The following is a 13661-nucleotide window of genomic DNA, read 5'->3' on the forward strand; positions in this document are numbered from 1 at the left end:
ACCAAGGGCAAATAAGAGAATAAGGCAATTTGAAGTTTGTCTTTTCATTGTTTCCTTTTCTTTTTGTTCTTTTGTATTTATTTTTTGTGGGTGTCATAGAGTAGGCCTGAGGGCTTGAATTCACCCATGACTTTGAGAGGAGAAACCCACACCACTACTGCTATTAAAGTATCATATTTATTGAGCCCTTACCATGTCCCAGTGGCTCATTTATTACTTCTTGCAACTCTGCACTAAGTGTCACGATCCCACATTCATAGATGAGGAAACTGGGGTTAAAAAATAACTTTGTGAGAGGATACAAAGCTAGTAAAGTGGCAGAGACTAGAGCCTTGTTCTCAACCACCACACCTTATTTTTATAAGGACTCCAGAGACTTAAGGGGGGCAGAGAGCTTTGTAGGGCTTGGACTACCTGTTATCAGCCCCACCTTTTTCAGGAAAGGTTAGAGAAAGGCCAAAAGGGTGGGGAAGCCAGTGCAGAGCTGTTCTGTCAGGAGCTGGTCCTGCCAGCAAGAATTTCACCAGCATCTTGAGCTGGCCAGATTCTCTCAGGGCAAGGCTTTGCAACCAGTATCCTTGGGCCACTTTGACAAAGGAGGCTACCAGTTCACATAATATGAAGCCTCCTCAGTGCCAGAGAATGAGGAATATCAAGGTGAAAGTTACTGGAAAGGGGTCCAGATTCAGACCCCAAGAGAGGGTTCTTGGACTTGGCACAAGAAAGAATTCAGGGCAAGTTCATAGAGTAAAGTGAAAGCAAGTTTATTAAGAAAGTAAGGGCTGGGTGTCGTGGCTCATGCCTGTAATCCCAGCCCTTTGGGAGGCCAAGGCGGGCGAATCACGAGGTCAGGAGTTCAAGACCAGCCTGACTAATGTGGTGAAACCCTGTCTCTACTAAAAAAAAAAACACAAAAATTAGTTGGGTGAGTTGGTGCACGCCTGTAGTCCCAGCTACTCAGGAGGCTGAGGCAGGAGAATCGCTTGAACCCAGGAGCTGGAGGTTGCAGTGAGCTGAGATTGCAACACTGCACTCCAGCCTGGGCAACAGAGGGAGACTCCATCTCAAAAAAAAGAAAGTAAAGGAATAAAAGAATGGCTACTTTATAGGCAGAGCAGCCCCAAAGGGCTGCTGTTTGCCCATTTTTATGGTTATTTCTTGATTATATGCCAAACAAGGGGTGGATTATTCATGAATTTTCCTGGAAAAGGGTGGGCAATTCTTGGAACTGAGGGTTCCTCCCCTTTTTAGACCATATAGGGTAACTTCTTGATGTTGCCATGGCATCTGTAAACTGTCATGGTGCTGGTGGGAGTGTCCTTTAGCATGCTAATGCATTATACTTAGTGTATAACGAGCAGTGAGGAGACCAGAGGTCACTTTCGTTGCCATCTTGGTTTTGGTGGGTTTTGGTCTGCTTCTTTCCCATGTGCTGTTTTATCAGCAAGGTCTTTGTAACCTGTATCCTGTGCTGACCTCCTATCTTATCCTGTGACTTAGAATGCCTAACCTCCTGGGAAGGTGGCCCAGTAGGTCTTCCCCTTATTTTACCCAGCCCTTATTCAAGATGGAGTCACTCTCGTTCGAATGCCTCTGACAAAAGCCCTGGAGAGTCCGGGGTTGTCACACACCTTGTCAGTCAAGCAGAGCCTCCCGACGGATGGAAGAGTCCCAAGCCATTGAATGGCTCCAGAGGATGCTGACGTGGTGTCCTTAAGAGAGCTGGGGGCAATGACAAAAGACACGTACACCTGTATACTTGCAAGTGGAAAATCCATTGTGACAACAGGCTACATTTGAGTTACCAAATGCACTTGGCCACCTGGCTGGAATTTGACCTCCATGGCACGTCCGGAGAAGTCAGCCGTGGCTCCAGCCTGGGCTGTCAGTGCGAGAAAAGTGGTTCAGCGATCAAATCTTTCAAAATCAATTTAGCTCAGACTCCAAAGTCCTGGCTGGAATTGACAGCAACTTCCTTCCTGGTTTCCTTAACCATCAGATAAAAGTGCTGAACCATTTTAAACCTTTTTGAAGCCAAGACTCACCTTCAAGTGAAATTTTAAGGGGCGCCAGCAAAGAGATTTGACTTAATTCCAGACCTTTCCTTCCCGCTGGTCTGAATAATTAGCAGAATTATCCCAAACTTCTGTATCTGGAGTTTATGTATAGGGCTCTGAAATAGGAAATATTAAAGTTGCCTGTGCCTAGTAGTGGAATAAACAGATTTCTACCCACCTTCTCTGTTCTATGAAATGGGGATGATGATAATGAACTCTGCTGGGTGGGTACAGGCCAATTAGTCCGAATTTGTAACGCTGAGTCTTGTTACAGCTTTACTGCTTGTGGAGAATGGGCAGCACCTTCCTGTGACTTTGCATGTGAAACTAATTGCCCTGGAAATGTCAGGAATTTGATCTTCCATCAAATCCTCCAGCTCTCAGATCCCTTGACAATCTTGGGCTATTTGCATCTCAAGGTTAAAGGAGGCTGTGCTTTCTGGATGCTAATCAGTTGTGAAAACTTTTGATCTCCTCTTGAAAACTAAAACCTTTTGCAGCCACCCTATTCCAAGCGTGGTGAGAGCTGAGCAGTTGAGGTGCAGACAGGCTGGCTTTATTGGAATGAGCAATGTGTTTAGCAGTTGTGAGTTTTAATTCTGTTTTCCTTAGGGCTCTGTGGGATCCTGGAAAATCACTTAATATTTCTGAGTTTCTTTCCCCCCAAAACGTGATCTGAATTTTGTCATATCTCCCTGGGGTTGTGGAAATTACCGTTATAAAACTCCAATTCATAATAGCTTGTAGATTTAAAAGACAGAAACTTACGAAACATGTTTTTGGGGGCGGGTGGGAGAATATATGTGCCTACATATTATACATGTGTACTGTTTCCTACGGTGATATTTTAGTGATAATAAGTTCTTTGTAGTGATAAAGTCATCCTTCTAAGTCAGGCTATAAGTCAGGCTAAGTCAAATGCTGGCACTATTAGCATTTTGGACCAGATAATTCTTTGCTGTGAGGGGCCTGCCCTGTGCATTGGAGAATGTTTAGTGGCGTTCTTGGCCTCTACCTACTAGATGCCAGTAGCACTCCCAAGTTGTGACAATAAATAATGTCTTCAGAAATTGACACATGTTCCCTGGGTTAGGGTTACCAGATTTAGCAAATAAAAATTCAAGATGCCGGGCCGGACGCGGTGGCTCACGCCTGTAATCCCAGCACTTTGGGAGGCCGAGGCAGGCGCATCACGAGGTCAGGAGTTCGAGATCATCCTGGCTAAAACGGTGAAACCCCGTCTCTACTAAAAATACAAAAAATTAGCCGGGCCTAGCGGTGGGCGCCTGTAGTCCCAGCTACTCTGGTGGCTGAGGCAGGAGAATGGCGTGAACCCGAGAGGCGGAGTTTGCAGTGAGCTGAGATCGTGCCACTGCACTCCAGCCTGGGCGACGGAGCGAGATTTCGTCTCAAAAAAAAAAAAAAAAAAAAAATTCAAGACGCCTACTTAAATTTGAATTTTAGAAAAATAATGAATAATTAATTTATTTATTTTTAATTTTGAGACAGAGTCTCACTCTATCTCCCAGGCTGGAGTGCAGTGACGTAATTTCTGCTCACTGCAACCTCCGCCTCCCGGGTTCAAGCGATTCTCCTGCCTCGGCCTCCCGAATTAGCTGGTATTACAGATGTGCACCACCACGCCTGGCTACTTTTTGTATTTTTAGTGGAGACGGGGTTTCAACAGGTTGGCCAGGCTGGTCTCGGACTCCTGACCTTAAGTTATCTGTCTGCCTCCGCCTCCTGAAGTGCTGGGATTACAGGCATGAGCCACTGCGCCCAGCCTGAATAATCTTTAGTATGTGTGAATGTAACTGGGTATACTACCTATAATTTGGCAACCTACTTGGGGGTGCAAAATCTCCTCACATTTAAGAGCCACTCCTCTTTTTTTTTTTTTTTTTTTGAGACGGAGTCTCCCTGTCTCCCAGGCTGGAGTGCAGTGGCGTGATCTCGGCTTACTGTCAGCTCCACCTCCCAGGTTCACGCCATTTTCCTGCCTCAGCCTCCCGAGTAGCTGGGACTACAGGCGCCCGCCACCACGCCCAGTTATTTTTTTGTATTTTTAGTAGAGACGGGGTTTCACTGTGTTAGCCAGGATGGTCTCGATCTCCTGACCTCGTGATCCACCCGCCTTGGCCTCCCAAAGTGCTGGGATTACAGGTGTGAGCCACCGCACCCAGCCAAGAGCCACTCTTCTGTATTTCTATATCTATCTATCTATATCTATCTGTGTGTGTGTGTGTGTGTGTGTGTGTGTGTGTGTATATATAATTTTTTTTTTTTTTTTTAGTAGAGACAGGGTTTCACCATTTTGGCCAAGCTTGTTTTGAACTCCTGACCTCAAGTGATCTGTCTTCCTTGGTCTCCCAAAGTGCTGGAATTACAGGCATGAGTCACTGTGCCTAGCCAGAGCCACTCTTCTAAATAAAGTTTAGCATTTATCAGTGAACTCACATCACCATTCACCGCATCCTTCCCTTATTTCTGCCCCACTTTTATTTCTTTCCTACCTTTCTCCCCTATTTCAGCCTTCAAGACAGAGGATAAATAAATTTCATGTGGGCCTCACCACAAATTGCTATGAGCCTTAGACATGAGGGGAGGTAGAAGTACATGTTACATATCTATAATACTGTGATTAAATGGGAATCAGTTGCAAAATAAAAACAGCTAAGGTGATTGTTTTAGTGCATTTTGTGTTGCTACAGCAGAATACCACTGACTGGATAATTTATAAAGAAATTTCTCCATAGGGTGGCTCACACCTGTAGTCCCAGCACTTTGGGAGGCTGAGCAGGGTGGATCACTTGAGCCCAGGAGTTTGAGACCAATCTGGGCAACATGGCGAAACACGCTCTCTACAAAAAAATACAAAAATTAGGTGGGCATGGTGGTGCACGCCTGTATTCCCAGCTGCTCAGGAGGCTGAGGCAGGCAGATCAGTTGAGCCCAGGAGATTGAGGCTGCAGTGAGCCATGATTGCCCCACTGTGTTATTCCAGCCTGGGTGACAGAAGGAGACCCTGTCTCAGTAAAAAAAAAAAAAAAAATTCTCGTAGTTCTGAAGGCTGGGAAGTCTAATAGCAATGAGGTTCTTCTTGTGGCATCATTCCATGGCATGTGGCAGAAGAGCAAGAGAGGGAGGGAGAGGGGAAGAAGGGGGAGGAAGGGAGGGAGACGATAGGGAGAGAGACGCGAGGGGAAGGGGCTAAACTCATCCTTTTATCAGGAATCCACTCCCACAATATCAGCATTAATTCATTAATGAGGGGCTCTCATGATCTAATTACCTCTAAGTTCCCACCTGTCAGCACTGCTGCAATAGGCATTTAGTTTCCAAAACATGAGCTTTGAGGGACACACTCAAACCATAGCAGCAATTCAAAATGATGCCTCTTGGGTGGGCGTGGTGGCTCACGCCTGTAATCCTAGCACTTTGGGTGGCCGAGGCAGGCAGATGGCTTGAGGTCAGGAGTTTGAGACCAGCCTGGCCAACATTGGTGAAACCCCATCTCTACGAAAAAATACAAAAATTAGCTGGGCACGGTGGTGCATGCCTATAATCACAGCTACTTGGGAGGCTGAGGCATGAGAATCACTTGAACCTGGGAGGCAGAGGTTGCAGTGAGCTGAGAGTGCCCCACTGCACTTTAGCTTGGGCAACAAAAACAAAAAACGACAACAACAAAACACCTCTCTAAGCAGAATCCTTTCATGAATAGTAGAGGAGCCAATGAGATAGGCTTTGAAGCTTGCTTCCAAGGTCTCCATGGGTCCTTTGAAAGTCAAGCCCATAAGTTACCATAATATTCTTTTTGCCATTTAATAAATACTTTTTGAACAAGATTGTGTTAACCAGGTGCTGTATGACATGAAAGAGGAAAAGGCACAGTTTATGCCTGTGAAGAAGCAGGTTGTACTTCCATAGAGAGACGCTTGCGAATAACAGCTGGCATGGTCCCAGGGCCTAGTCAGGGTACAGATGATAAGCAAAAAAAGAAATAGGTAGCACGGGCAGGGCAGCTGTCCAGGAAGCCTTTTTTCTTTTTTTTGAGACGGAGTCTCCCTCCGTCTCCCAGGTTGGAGTGCAATGACATGATCTCGGCTCACTGCAACCTCTGCCTCCCAGGTTCAAACGATTCTCCCCACTCAGCCTCCTGAGTAGCTGGGATTACAGGTGCCCACTATATGCTGGGATAATTTTTTTTTTTTAACTTGAGAGATGTGTAAAAGGCTTTATTTGGAGAGGAGCAGGAGTTTAATCAAAGAGGCCAAATCCCATGTCATCGTTTTACCCTTCAGACTCCTCCTTCTCATCTTTCTTCTCCTCTGCTGCAGCAGGGGGTGGAACCAGCAGCAGGGGCTGCAGAGCCTGGGGCAGCAGAGACGGCCACAGCCCCACCAGCAGGTACATTGGCAAGCTTGCCAATACTCTGGGCAATGACGTCTTCAATGTTTTTTCCATTCAGCTCACTAATAACCTTGTTGAGCCGGTCATTGTCCGTCTCGATGCCCATGCTGTCCAGGATCTTCCTGATGTCCTTGTTGCTGGGGGAGGGGTTACCCCCGAGGGCAGACAGCAAGTAGGAGGGGATGTACCGCATCGCAGCGGCGGTGGAGAGGCCTCACGTGTGGGACCTCGGCGGCATCAGGGAGGAAAAGCAATAATTGTATTTTTAGTAGAAACAGGGTTTCACCGTGTTGGCTAGGCTGGTCTCGAACTCCTGACCTCAGGTGATCTGCCCACCTTGGCCTCCCAAAGTGCTGGGATTACAGGTGTGAGCCGCCGTGCCAGGCCCAGGAAGCCTTTATTTTATTTTTATTATTATTTTTTTCTGAGCTAGAGCTTCACTCTGTCACCCTGGCTGGAGTGCAATGGTGCAAACTCGGCTCACTGCAACCTCTGCCTTCCCAGGTTCAAGCGATTCTCCTGCCTCAGCCTCCCGAGTAGTTGCCTCCCGAGTACAGGCATGTGCCACCACACCCGGCTAACTTTTATATTTTTAGTAGAGATGGAGTTTCACCATGTTGCCCAGACTGGTCTCGAACACCTGACCTCGTGATCCACCTGCCTCGGCCTCCCAAAGTGCTGGGATTACAGGCGTGAGCCACCACGCCTGGCAGGAAGCCTTTTTAGAGGAGGCAAGATGGAAGAGTTTAGGGTGGGAGTAAATAAAGCTGGCTGGAGACATGCCAGGTGCCTCTGAGAACTAGCAATTTGGTGCTCAGAGTAGGTTAATAATGTGGTGATGCTCTAAATTGATAGTCCTTAGATACTTGTCAGTGTTAGTTTAGAGGAGAAGTGGTGCATGCATGGGGAAGGATGGAGGAGGAGGCTAGCTTTTGTCAGTCTTTAGTTTCCCTTTTATTATTCCCAATTATTTATTTAATTTTTTAAGAGACAGAGTCTCATTCTGTCACCCAGGCTAGAGTGCATTGGAGCGATCACAGCTTGAGCTATGATCACTGTAAACTCAAGCTCCTGGGATCAAGCAGTCCTCAGCTTCCCAAGTAGCTATGACTACTGGCATGTGCCACTATTTCCGGCTAATTTTTAAAATTTCTGTAGAGACGGCATCTCACGATGTTTCTGAGGCTGGTTTGAAACTCCTGGCCTGAAACGATCCTCCCACCTCAGCCTCTCAAACTGTTGGGATTACAGCTGTGAGGCACTGCTTCTGGCCCCCAATAATGTATTATTGTTCCACTCTCCAAAGAAAAAGTTCATCAGACTAGCATCTTAGTGACTCTGTGTTGGTCCTGGGCCTGCTCCTTGAGGAACTCTTCTTCCTCACTCCTTCTGCAACAACTTTATTCCATATTCCATTTAATTCCATACAGAGCTTTCCCTGAGACAAGTTCTTCACTTCCTCATGTTTGTCAGTGTGTTTCAGGGCCCCTTACAGATTGCCCAACAAGGCCCCTTCCTAATCCAGCTTTAACCCTATTAGGATGTTATTGACATATATGTTGTGACTAAAATGTTTTTATGTATAATTTACTCTTTGTAAGGGACCTTATCACATATTCTATGAGGGGCCACCTCTGAGGGTGGCAGAAGAGGCAGGACATAGTCATGCCCTGGAAGGAGTGTTAGACTGGGCAGCAGGAGGCTGGTTTTGAGCTATGGCTTTACAACTAACTTGCTTCATGATCCTGTGTTAAGTCACAGTCTCAACCTGGCCCTTCATTTCTTCCTCTAACTATGAAATATTGGGCTAGAACCAGGGTGGCAAAACAGGTTTTGTCTTATGTGCTAATACCAAACTGTTGGTAACAGCTTACTCTACTGATTCATAGAGAAAACCTTTTAGGCCACATCTGGGCTCTGGAAGAAAGAGTGATCAATTAGCAGTTTCTACAATGAGTAAAGAAAGGGGGTAGTGATGGTGGTGATAGCATGAGTGCCTTATTTTTCGATTCCCTTCGTTTAATACGCTCTAAGAAATTCCATTCGGAATTCTGTAAACATAATGTGAATATCAGTTAAACATTCCCAGAGAGTTTCTCTACTTAAAATTAGAATTCTGTAATCCCAGCACTTTGGGAGGCTGAGGCGGGTGAATCACCTGAGGTTGGGAGTTCAAGACCACCCTGACCAACATGGAGAAATCCCATCTCTACTAAAAATACAAAATTAGTCAGGCATGGTGGCACATGCCTGTAATCCCAGCCACTCAGGAGGCTGAGGCAGGAGAATTGCTTGAACCCGAGAAGTGGAGGTTGTGGTGAGCCGAGATGGCGCCACTGCACTCCAGCCTGGACAGCAAGAGCAAGACTCCGTCTCAGAAAAAAAAAAAAAAAAAAAGAAAAGAAAAGAAACATACAAACAGCTCTGTAGAAAGAGAGCAAAGAATATGAATAGGCAACTCAAAAAAGAAAAAATATAAGCCCCATTAGATAGGAAAAATATGAAAGATTAAATCTTTTTAATAAAGAAATGTAAAATGAAGCAAGATACTATTTCTCTGTATCATATTGGCAATTTTTTTTTCTTCTCCTCCTCCCCCTCCTTCATATACTGGCAAATATTTTTCAATGTTGACATAGAAGTAAGGCAAAAAAGGGCATAAATTAGTGCAGACATTATTGGGGAAAACTTGGAATCATCTATAAACATTTTAAGTGCATATCCTTTGACCCAGTGTAACCGTCTGATGGGTTCTTCCTGCCTGCTGCACAAATAAAGACCATGGCATTGCAGTAAAGGAAGAATTTTATTGATGGGAGGCTGGCCACACCATATGGGAGATGGAGTTATTACTCAAATCAATCTTCCCAAAAACTCCAGGATTGGGGTTTTTAAGGAAAATTTGGTGGGTAAGGGGTCAGAAAGTGGGCAGTGCTGATTGGCTGGGTTGGAGATGAAATCATAGGGAGTCAAAGCTGACCTCTTTTGCTGAGTCAGTTCCTAGGTGGGGGCCACAAGACCGGATGAGGCAGTTTATCTATGTGGGTGGTACCAGCTGATCCACTGAGTGCAGAATATGCAAAATATCTCAAGCACTGATATTAAGCTTTACAAAAGTGATATTATCCCCGGGAGTGATTTGGGGAGGTTCGGAATCTTGCAACCTTCAGCTGAATGACTCCTAAGCCATAATTTCTAATCTTGTAGCTAATTGTTAGTTATGTGAAGGCTGTCTATTCCCCAGGCAAGAAGGGGTTTGTTTTGGGAAAGAGTTTTATTGTCTTTGTTTTAGAGTTTAACTATAAAGTAATTTCCTCTCAAAGTTAGTTCAGCCTATGCCCAGGAATGAGCAAAGACAGCTTGGAGGTTAGAAGCAAGATAGATTCAGTTAGGTCAGGTCCCTTTCACTGTGATAATTTTCTCAGTTATAATTTTTGCAAGGGCAGTTTCACTAGCACCTTATGTTTAAATTTTTATCTTAAAAATATTAGTGAAAGTGTGTAAAGATATATATATACACACAGACACACAAACAACAATCCCTGTCAGATATTTATTGCAATAATTTTATTTAATTAATTATTATTATTATTTTTTGAGATGGAGTCTTGCTCTTTTGCCCAGGCTGGAGTGCAGTGGCATGGTCTCAGCTCACTGCAACCTCTGCCTCCTGGGTTCAAGCGATTCTCCTGCCTCAGCCTCCTGTGTAGCTAGGATTACAGGTGCGCGCCACCATGCCTGGCTAATTTTTGTATTTTTAATAGAGACAGGGTTTCTCCATGTTGGTCAGGCTCGTCTCGAACTCCTGACCTCGTGATCCACCCACCTTGGCCTCCCAAAGTGCTGGGATTGCAAGCATGAGCCACCGCACCCGGCTATTTTTATTATTATTATTTTTTAAGAGAGGGTCTCACTCTGTTGTCCAGGATGGAATGCAGTGGCATGAACAAGGCTGACTACAGCCTTGACCTCCTGGGCTTAAGGGATCCTCCTGCTTCAGCCTCCCCTGTAGCTGGGACCACAGGTGTGCACCTCCACACCTGGCTAATTTTTCTGTTCTTTGTAGAAACAGGGTCTCACTTTGTTGCCCGGGTTGGTCTCAAATTCCTGGGCTCAAGTGATCCTCTTGCTTCAACCTCCCAAAGTGTTGGGACTAGAGGTGTGAGCCATTGTACCTGACCATGGCCCTTTTAAACATCTTAATGTTTAACTTTTTGTTATAAAGAGCAAATATAAAAGTGTATTTGAGAAAAAATAGAAATGTTTTAAGAAATAATATATATCACAATTTTAGAAAACACGATTAGGGCAAACAGAAACATGTAATAGCTGTACTTTTATAAATCAAATAATTTTTTTGTTGTTGTTTTGAGATGATATCCTGCTCTGTCACACAGGCTGGAGTGCAGTACAATCTTGGCTCAGTGCAGCCTTCACCTCCCAGGTTTAAGCGATTCTCCTGCCTCAGCTTCCGGAGTAGCTGGGATTATAGGTGTGTGCCACCACACCCGGCTAATTTTTGTGTTTTTAGTAGAAATGGAGTTTTACCATGTTACCCGGGTTGGTCTTGAACTCCTGACCTCAAGTGATCCACCTGCTTTGTCCTCCCAAAGTGCTGGGATTACAGGTGTGAGAGCCACCGCGCCCAGCCCAAATATAACTTTTTAAATGTTTCTTTTATTTAAATTGCAGTGAGCCGAGATCACGCCATTGCACTCCAGTCTGGGAGTGCGATGACTCTGGTATTGTCAGTCTTTTTAATTGTAGCCATTCTAAGGATTGTGTAATGGTATCTCTTTGTGGTTAAATTTGTGCTTCCTTAATTATTATTATTTTTAAATTTTGTTTTATTTTCAGTTCTAGGATACATGTGCAGGACATACAAGTTTGTTACATAGGTAAATGTGTGCCATGGTGGTTTGCTGCACCTATCGACCCATCACCTAGACGTTAAGCCCCACATGCATTAGCTATTTTTCCTGATGCTGTCCCTCCCCCTCACCTCAAAAGGCCCCAGTGTGTGTTGTTTCTCTCCCTGTGTCCATGTGTTTTCATTGTTCCGCTCCCACTTATAAGTGAGAACATACAGTGTTTGGCTTTCTGTTCCTGTGTTAATTTGCTTAGGATAATGGCTTCCAGCTCCATCCATGTCCCTGCAAAGGACATGAGCTTGTTCTTTTTTACGGCTGCATAGTATTCCATGGTGTATATGTACCACATTTTCTTTGTCCAGTCTATCATTGATGGGCATTTGGGTTGATTCCATGTTCTTTAATTATTAATAATGACGAGGCCAGGCACGGTGACTCATGCCTGTAATCCCAGCACTTTGGGAAGCTGAGGTGGGTGGATCACTTGAGGTCAGGAGTTCTAGACCACCTTGGCCAACATGGTGAAACCCCATCTCTACTAAAAAAATACAAAAAATTAGCCAGGTGTGGTGGCGTGTGCCGGTAGTCCCAGCTATTTGGGAGGCTAAGGCTTGAGAATTGCTGAACCTGAAAGGTTGCAGTGAGATAAGATCATCCCACTGCATTCCAGGCAGGGTGACAAAGTGTGACTCTGTCTTAAATAAAAAAAAAAAAAAAAGCATCTTTTTGTGTGCTTGTTATCTGTATATCTGTTTTGGTAAAATATCTGTTCAAATATTTTGCTTGCTTTATATTTGTTTTCTTTTTAAAATTTTTATATTTTTAGATAAGTTCTAAAAGAGCTGTAACACTGTTTTTCTTATTATTGAGTTATAAGTGTCCTTTATATATTCTAATTAAAATGCTTTGTCAGATACCTATTTGCTGACATCGTCTCCCAGACTGGGTCTTGCCTTTTCATTTTCTTAACAGTGTTTTTTGTAGAGCAATATGTTTTAAATTTTGTTGAAATCCAATTTATTGAATTTATGGGTCTTTTTTTTTTTTTTGAGATGGAGTCTCGCTCTGTCGCCCAGGCTGGAGTGCGGTGGTGTGATCACTGCTCACTGCAAGCTCGGCCTCCTGGATTCTCACCATTCTCCTGCCTCAGCCTCCGTAGTAGCTGGGACTGCAGGCACCCGCCACCACGCCCGGCTAATTCTTGGATTTTTAGTAGAGACGGGGTTTCACCATGTTAGCTAGGATCATCTCCATCTCTTGACCTTGTGATCTGCCCGCCTCAGCCTCCCAAAGTGCTGGGATTACAGGTGTGAGCCACCACCCCAGCCGAATTTATGGGTCTTATTCATTTATTTATTATTATTATTTTAGGCTCATTCTCCCTTTAAATAAGGCTCTCTGGATCTTATTTTAAAATGTTGGGGCCAGGCACGGTGGCTCACTCCTGTAATCCTAGCCCTTTGGGAGGCCAAGGTGGGTGGATTGCTTGAGCTCAGAAGTTTGAGACTAGCTTGGGCAATATGGTGAAACCCCATCTCTACTAAAATACAAAAAAAATTAGCCGGAGGTGGCCACGTGTGCCTGTAATTCCAGCTACTTGGGAGGTTGAGACAGGAGAATCACTTGAACCTGGGAGGCGAGGTTGCAGTGAGCCTCCATCGTGCTATTGCACTCCAGCCTGGGTGACAGAGCGAGACTCTGTCTCAAAAAAAAAAGTTGGCCAGGAGCATTTGCTCATGCCTGTAATTCCAGCATTTTGGGAAGCTGACGTGGGCAGACTGCTTGAGCTAGGGAGTTTGAGACCAGTCTGGGCAACATAGGGAGACCCCATCTCTACAAAAAAAATACAAAAATTAGCCAGGCATCGTGGCATGTGCCTGTGGGCCCAGCTACTCATGAAGCTGAGGTGAGAGAATCGCTTGAGCCCAGAAGGTCAAGGCTGCCGTGAGCTGTGATCACACCACTGTACTCCAGTCTGGGTGAGAGCGCAGAATCCTGTCTTTAAAAAAAAAAAAAAGTTTGCTTCTCCCAAAGTGTATTAGTCAGAGTTTTCCAGGGAGACAGAACCAATAGGATATGTACATAGATAGATAGATAGATAGATAGATAGATAGATAGATAGATGTAGATATAGATGTAGATATATGAGAAGAGATTTATTAAGGGAATTGGATCCATAATTATGGAGGCCAAGAAGTCCCTTGATTGGCCATCTGTAAGCTAGAGACCCTGGGAAACTCAAGTCAAGTCTGAAAGTCTCAACCAGGGTTGAAATAAGTTGTTGGTGTCACTCTCAGTCTGAGACCGAAGGCCTGAGAAT

General features: G+C 44.7%; 1 pseudogene; it reads right to left on the reverse strand.

Moving 5' to 3' along the window:
- Positions 1-6317: 6317 nt before the first annotated feature.
- On the reverse strand, positions 6318-6663 carry LOC129037464 (large ribosomal subunit protein P2-like; annotated as a pseudogene).
- Positions 6664-13661: the final 6998 nt, after the last annotated feature.

This window comes from Pongo pygmaeus, chromosome 4 (assembly GCF_028885625.2).
Source record: "Pongo pygmaeus isolate AG05252 chromosome 4, NHGRI_mPonPyg2-v2.0_pri, whole genome shotgun sequence".
NCBI lineage: Eukaryota > Metazoa > Chordata > Mammalia > Primates > Hominidae > Pongo > Pongo pygmaeus.